Source organism: Dipodomys spectabilis, unplaced genomic scaffold (genome assembly GCF_019054845.1).
Source record: "Dipodomys spectabilis isolate Male_0828 unplaced genomic scaffold, ASM1905484v1 ptg000515l, whole genome shotgun sequence".
Taxonomy (NCBI): domain Eukaryota; kingdom Metazoa; phylum Chordata; class Mammalia; order Rodentia; family Heteromyidae; genus Dipodomys; species Dipodomys spectabilis.
The window spans coordinates 2,395,802-2,404,443 of NW_024871192.1; the positions used below are offsets into that span (position 1 = coordinate 2,395,802).

Sequence of the window (8,642 nt, forward strand, 5' to 3'; positions counted from 1 at the left end):
TTAGACTTGAAGCTAAGAATCTGTGATTAGTTGGAAATCAGGCAAGTGCTAAGAGGAGGATAGAGAAATAGGACATAGGAGCATTGTCCTTTTGTAAAAGACACTGTCATCCAAGGTATGGGTGATTCAACTCTATTCTTCTCCATACATCTTGTTGAGCAAATGAAAGACGAAGAGAAAAAAATAATCTATTGAAATATTTTTGCTAAGAATAACTTCACTGTTCCTGATATGGTATCTAAGGAGAGTCTTAAGAGAGAAGATAAAAGTGCAGTATACTTCAGTTTCCTCTAAGCATCTTGTTAGCAAAATATATCTTTGAGGTTATAAGTGACTCATCCAAAAATTGGTGGAGTACTTATTTTTGAGGGCACTTTAGACACAAGAAGACTTTTAAGGTAAAAGAAAAAAGAAAAATGTATAGCTAAATATTTGTGATCACAGCTTCTTGGACTGGTATTTTGGAGACAAAGTTTTACATTAGAGATTGTCCTCATTAACATTGGTGCTGGGTTTCCGTGGCAAGGGGGAAGTTTAATGGACTCACTTGGACAAGAAAACAGATGATAGAAAAAAATGGCTAATAATATTTAGTGAATTATTTTGACCAATTACTTTGCCAGAACAAAGAAGGAAATATATAATTCAAATCACTTGACTTAAACTTATGAGTAAAACTAGTCAATAGAAATGAAAGAAAACGTAGAGGACTGTTTCCTCTCCAATGGAGTAATGGGAATGGGTTCTTGATCTTGTTTCTTCCATTCTATCTTCACAAGCTATCAAGTGTGGCTCAAGACTAGAATATCCAGTTCAGACCAAGAGAACTCACAGAAGAAAATATTTGCAGCAGATGTAGGTGATTTATAACTTTAAACAATCTATTTACATCTGTTAAAAATCCTCCTCTATCCAAAATTGCTCACTTCGAACAGCTTTGTATGCTTTTCCCAAGATTGTCCTTCATTAACTATTTAAAATTTTGAGAGGTCATAATCGTACTCTATAGAGATTGATGTTTGGTTGTGCTTTTTGTGTGTTTTTGTTTTTTGTTGTGTTTTTTCACTCAATTTCAAAAGGTTCTGAAAGTGTGTTACAATTAAATATGTCCATCTAATTGCCCAATGTTTCGGGATCAGAGTCACTCCTTCTATCATTCTCAACCAACCCCTTCTACAAGATTTATTTCCGATTTACCACTTCCTTTCTCACATGTGTATATTAGGTATTCTAGCTGTACTTGCCCCTTGTTCCATTCTTCATTCATTCTATGTCTTTACTATTATTACCATTATTTCAACTTCCTGATAGTCATTCTGTTAAACTGTCTGTCAGTACTTTGAAAGGTTTATATACATTCCATGGAGTTTCAATTCTGCATATACTTGAACTGATATCAGCTTATATTTTCATAATTCATTCATCTGAAGTAACAATTTGCAAGACTGGAGACCTGAAGCACCTAGACATGATTTCATTGCCATCCATTTGGAAGGTTAATCTGTAGTCAACAAGAAAGTTTAAAAATAGCTTAGAATGTATTCCTAACTACCAGTTTTTATAAATGGCTTTGTACAATGGTTTGTGATTATTTTATTTTACATGGGATAATATTTTCTACTACCTGTAAGTTTTGGCAAAAGAAGAAAACTAAAATTTACTACTGTAAAGGAAAATGATAGAAATAGAAGACAGATTGTATGTTTGTCAAATCTCTGATGAGTACTCATATTCAATTCTTTAAGTCATATTTCTTACTATGTTAGACAGGGAAAACATAAAACACCATATGATAAGGCAACTATTCATGACTTTTTAAAATGTACTTATTATGTGATGAAATTTACTTTATTAGCTAATGTTTTGGTTTGAAATATGGGAGGCTGATCTATTTAACAAATTTGCGAAGCCACCTACTGAAAAACACAAATGGTGGGGGGTACTATTCATACACTTTAAGGAATGGTTGAACCTGTTTGGCATTAGTGCTGGGTAAATAAATCAACTCTATTGTAACTTGCTCCCTACACTTGAAAAACTAGTAACCTCACTAAACATCATCACTTGTAAAGTGTTTTTTTTTGGCAAATGTGATTTTTTAAAGTTTATTTGAAAAGGAATATACTTTCAGCAGATTAAATGTAGGTTATCATTTGTTTGAGAATTTTTATACTACAGAACCAAATTTTACTGAAGTACCAGTGTTTGAAGCACTAAAGATCTTCTCAATTAATGTTTTTCTGAATTATATTTGACCTCTATGTCAAGTATTCCTAGCATTGGTAGACCAATTATGGATCTATCTTTCAGGAACTATTTTTTAGCTTGCTGATACTGGACTGAAATCATTCATCAATCATTAAGAGAGAGGTATTACAAATAATCTTGTGACATTTGTGGACTTTTTCACTCATATGGGATGGTCATCTGAAAATTGAAAGTTTGAATTACTGTACTTTCACATTTTGTGATTTCATCTTGCATTTTAAGTTGCCTTGCATTTCCCAATTGCTCACTGCTAATTCCTGCATTTCAAGGAATTGGTGCCCTGAAATATAAGAAATGAGAAATTGAGATGGGTCTTCAATGACTTTCTCTTGGCATGTTGCATGGGCGTAGGTGGGAACTCTTGTCCTAGTTATCTGATGATGCGGATAACTGGGACCTGGGATCCTAGGACCCATGGATCCTGTGGAAGAATAATACTTTTTAGACATCATATCAGCAAAATTTGAGTATAATCAGTAGGAATGTTTCAAAAATATGGAGAAAAACAATTTGGGACCAGCGAGTTAAAACATTAAACAGAGCAGCAGAGTAAAATCCCTTATAGATTAGAGGAAAACATTGTTTTTTTTACCATGTGAATTCAGAAGACCAAGAACACGTAGAAGGTATCACAAGTTTATACCAAAAACATTGCATTGATACTTTTTATATTCTAATATATATTCTAATCCTGATTATTTATATTCCAATCTATTTATTGGAATAATATAAATTAGTCAAATTATCAATTAATTCTACTAAGATTTACTGTGTGAAATATAAAATCAGCACATATAAATATAATAAAATATATATATCTATATATAATCTATATATCTATAGATTATATAGATATAGATATAGATATTATATAGATATAGATATAGATATTATATAGATATAATCTATAGATATAATCTATAGATTATATAGATATAGATTATATATATATCTATATATAATCTATATATCTATATATAATCTATATATCTATATATATAATCTATATATATATAATATATATATCTATAATATAAGAAAATGTTTTTCATTGTTCTGTTATGGTTAAGGTATCAAAGGCAACTGTTTTAAAGTATTATTCCATTACCTCTACCTCAGTGTTTGATAGAATTAGAACTAAAGCTTTACCATTCAGAGACGTACAGCCTAGAGGCAAGAGGAAACACTGTGATTAAAACACTCCCAATTTAAGGCCTAATAAGGAGGAGAAACATATGGACTTCTCCTGGAGCTATGGAATATATTTGGTGATAGAAAATCAGTGGTGTAACTTCCTACCTGGTTGGATGGTAGACAGGCCAGGACATTAGGTAATCATGCATATGAACAATTTTTTCACCTTCTTGGCTTTAGCTACTTTTGAAATGGTAGGGTGTAATAAGCAGTTATATTTTGAAAAATACCTTCTAGTCCGAACAGTTCTGTCTGAACTGTTCGTCTCTCTATAATCCCTTGTAACTATGATTAGTTTTGCTCCAGTAAGACAATCTATGCTGTCAGGGTAAGACATTCTGGGTGGGCTGTTCCTACATGGAGCAAGGGTAAAGGGTCAAGGAGACATTTGTGCCAGCAAGACCTCATTTGGGAAATTTTAAGCTGCAGATGTTTAGAAGTAGCTGTTAAGCAAGGCTTACTTTGAATCCATTAGCTCCACAAAGCTAACTCAGTTAATAAATAAGTACTTGAAAATCAATCACCTTTGCACCTATCTATAAAGGCTTCAATGTATGATCAAATTTCAAATGAAAATGATTTAAAATAGTCATTGACAAAAACTTGCAAATGTAAACAATCGAACAAACAACATAGGTTTTTTCCACCATACACAGAATTTTACAGAATTAAGATGAATAGCAATTTTGGGAACAATAAGGTTTCCTTGATACAAATAGGCAACCAAAGATCTATGCCTGTCTTAAGATTGCAGCATTAATTACTTAAATTTACAGGATAGTACATGCTTCAGCAGCAGGTCTACCTGAATTACAATACAGAGATTTACATGGCTCTTGCACCAAGATGATATGAAAATTTGTGAAGTATTCCATATTTTTCATTCTTCAGATGCAAGAAATGAAAAACAGTTATTAAAAAGTTGATTACAAATATACAAGTGTAATAATATATGTAATTAATAGAAATAAAAGTTAGTTTGACATCAGTGTATTCAATCTTCACCGTTTTAGAAAGGCCTTTACATAGCATAACCTTTACAAAACTTTTGAAATAAGATAACATTGTCATTTTATCTTAAAATGTTTCTATATGGAATGCAATCTGAAAGGACACATTTATTAATGAACCTATGTATTATAAAACAATGTCAAATTCAAAGTATTATATCTAGGAGAGAATGAAATAGATTATGGACATTATACAAACAGAATACTAAATATTTTAAAATATACTTTTTCAGACAAGCACCAGAAATATCTTTAGTTTCTGTACTACTCATTTCAACAGATAAGTTAAAATTATTTCTGATTTAAAAAATTACAAACTCTATAGAAATCACTATAGATGTATACAAACAACTCGAATATATTTTGACATCAAAGTCAGGCAATTCACTTGGAAGAATACCATGGAATCCATGAACTTTTAAAGTAAGGTATTGCTGTTGCTTTGTATTGTGAAAATATTTTCTATGGACACATAGGATGGACTGGCAATTTTGAAATTTAAGAAACTTAACTGATCCATTAGGACTTAGGAGAACAATTTGTACAGCTTTCCACAACTTCAAAGAGGTAGTGATACCTACTTACCCTTTTGGCAATATCAAATGCAGTTTCTTCCAAGTTGTGCTTCAGACATGGCTTGATATAATGGTTCAACAGAAGGAGATCCAGCGTATCTTTGCTATATCTATTCCCAGCAGCAAGATGCAAGGGGGTCAAGAGGCCTTTAATTTGGCCATTGGTATCTGCATTATGATGAAATAAAGAAGCCACTTTGTTATTATTCCATGTATAAGTACTGTTCAGGGATGGCCAGACATTCGCAGTTATTGCATGAATATCTGCCTTGAGCCACCACCTCATGGACAATGTCTAAGTGTCCACTGTAGGCTTCTCCATGAAGAGGGTTATACTCATCGTCATCCCTAGTAATCACATGAGTGGCATTTTTGGAAAGTAGTCTCTGCACTGTAGTAAGGCGATTATTTTCAGCAGAACAAAGAAGAAATTTGCTTGGATACTATTTCATTTTTTTCTTGCAATTGATACCATTTCTCACTTTTTCACCTTGTTCCTCAACTTCATCAGAATTGCCTAACCAGAGACTTTGAGTGCCAGTGAGAATTTGCTGTCCATGTATTTCCCCAATAGTTCACATTGGATGAAATGGTCAGAAAAATCCGGTGAATTTTCTGCATCTGTTTATTTTTTTCACTATTATTTATTTTCTCTTTTTTCATTTTTACTATTCTAAATTATTCTAACTGGAGAGTAGGAAATTGGTAGAGAGCAGAGGAAAGATTTTCCTCCGTATTTAAAGGTACAGACTGAAATGAGGACCAGTGTTGTCTTCATGTGCAGCTTATTCTAAGAATGAGAAAAGAGGAAATAATGTCTTCTGTGTAAATGAATTGGGATATGGCAGAGCAGAAAGTAAAATGATGCAACCAAAAATATAAAAGCAAAATAAATTAGGATAATTATGGAGCAATCATATTACCTATGAGAACCATGAAAGGGAGAGAGGAAGAGAGAGACAGATGTGCAATGATCTAGCTAGCCACAAAATCCATCCCTCTGATCAAATTATAGAGCAAATAATTTTATTTTTTAAAAGAGATGGAAATAGAATTTAAGATCAGATGTCTCCATTGTTTTTAATTATATTCTTATTATCTTAAATACTTGTACAAGGGAATTTTCATCCAACATATCAGTTTTTTTAAGTAAAATGAATCTTCAAATAAATTTTCCACACCCTTCCAAACCTCACCCCACTTTAATTTTTTCTAGTTTCATACTATCTGCATTGAATATTATACCATCACTCTCTTCCTCCATAACTCTCTTTATTCCTTCCTTTTGACTTCCACTCACATATTTCAAGTGATAGTTTCCTGGTCCTCATTTTGTTGGAATAAAGTTCAATTTTATAAGAAATTACACCTTTGAAATACTCCTCTGCAAATAGCATGCTTTGGTTAATATTTTTGTGTAAACTTGTATAAATTTCTAGCTTCCAAATATGACACAGAATATGGGTCCTTTGTGTGTCTGGCTCTGATTTAGTTCACTTAATATATTTTTAGACCTATTCATTTCGTTGCAAATAATGTAACAGTCTTCAAAATGGATGGGTTCAATCCAATTGTGTATATGTGCCACACATTCTCTAACCATCACTCTGCCAAAGGGCATCTGGGCTGTTTCTGTAACTTGGCTACAGTGAATAGTGCAGCAGTGAACATGGTTGTGAAAGTGATTTTACTGTAACCTTTTGGAAGAATTCATCACTTCCTTTGTGGGAGCAATCCTCTAGCCAGTTTTCCAGAATAAGAACATCCCTCCCTTCATCTTCATCACAATGTATTGCAAGTCCTCAAAAACACACTTACTCCTACAGGTCTCAATAAGCTAAAACCACACTGTGCCCATATTCTTTCAATACATTTTTTTCATAATTGTACATATAATTTAGTGAGAACCTTCTATATACTTTCCTAATGTGGGAATGAGGGACAAGAGAGAGTAAATGTAAGAAATATGCAACTTAATTAGCTATTATCATATTCAAAATCATGTTCAGCTCTAATTCATAACCTCACATAATATTATTTTAATCTTTATTTGATTACTTCATCTAACCTGTAAATTATGTCAGGTGAGTTAAAAGCAAAGGCAAAAAGTGTGGTTTGATTTTGACACTCATGTGTGAGGTTGCACAACATGGGCAAATAGATGGATTAGAATTAATAGCTCTTATCCATTTTGTTAACGTAGAGATGGTTTTCCCAAACTGATTCTCGAATTCATATTCCATTGAACAAGAAGAAACATGTGATAATTTCCTTTGTTTTGCTCCTTATTAACTTTTGTTTCCATTTTATTTTATAATGGATGATTTCATAAATGTACTGTAGATACAAAAATATGTTAAAATATTTCTATCCATATGCATTGATATATACATACACACATATATTATGCAGGTTATAATGATAATGTATAATTTCAGTAAGTGTACAATTTACTAAATTATTAAAACTATCGACGGCTCATGCCTGGCATCCTGGTTACTCGGGAGGCTGAGATCTGACGATCATAGTTTGAAGCCATCCTGGGCAAGAATGTCCAGGATAATCTTATCACCAAACAACCAACCGAAAATCAGAATTGGAACTGTGGTTCAAAGTAGTAGAGTGGTAGCCTTGAAAGAAAAATCTCAGGGACATCATCCAGGTTCTTAGTTTAAGAAGTACAATCTACCCAAATAAAATCTATTTAATTTACACCTGTGTAATTAAAGTATTTCCATCACCCAAATGCACAACCATGTTCATTTGCAAGGTAACTCTGTTTTGTCTGAAGTACCATAAAATATTTTCACTTAAGTTGAAAGCATTGAACCATGGGTTCATTCTATCACTCTAATGCACTTTTCCACTCAAATCTTACAATTATTCCAATTATTTAAAATCATAGCTTTTTACTTTAATACCCAAATATTAGAGTTTGAATTGAGTGTCTTGTGCCCCCTAAATGGGTGTTTTTACCACTTTGTCATGTCCCCAGTCCTAAATTATCCTGATTATTTTTCAGATCCTTGTGTATGACCTTGGGCTCAGTCCACGTTATGTTATACTTCCTGGAATTTAGAATAACAGGTGCATGGTATTGTGTACAGATCTTTCTGTCCACTCTGGGCTTTAACCTCTATCCTCACAAGAGTAGACTCCCATGTAGTCAGGATTTTCATAAGTTTGTCATAGCTGATTTTTTTTAAGTCTTTGCATTTCCTGCAGGTTCTTGACTACTGAATTAATTTGTTTTCTTGGGTTGTTTTGTTTCATTTGAATGTATGTGTTGAGTTGTTCCTCACTTTTCCTTTTATTCCTTTCAATCAAGTTCTTACCTAAAGTGCTGAGAAACCAATTCTTCTTTTTCATGATAGTCAAGGTGTACATGATTTATTCCAAAGCAATTTCAGTAATATTTAAACATCTTCATATCTATGGATGGTACATAAATGATAAGTGCTGCGACGGGTCTTTTTATTTCCACAGCAGTCTTTGTCATGCACAGACAGATCATGAAATATATGAAGGTAATAAAACTACAGATGCAAGCAAAGAGAAGAAAAAACTATTATTAATTTTTTGACAGAGGCTTGAG

At 32.6% G+C, this 8,642-nt stretch overlaps 1 pseudogene; it reads left to right on the forward strand.

The window, feature by feature from the left end:
- Positions 1-4,246: 4,246 nt before the first annotated feature.
- LOC122099474 lies at positions 4,247-4,343 on the forward strand (annotated as a pseudogene).
- Positions 4,344-8,642: the final 4,299 nt, after the last annotated feature.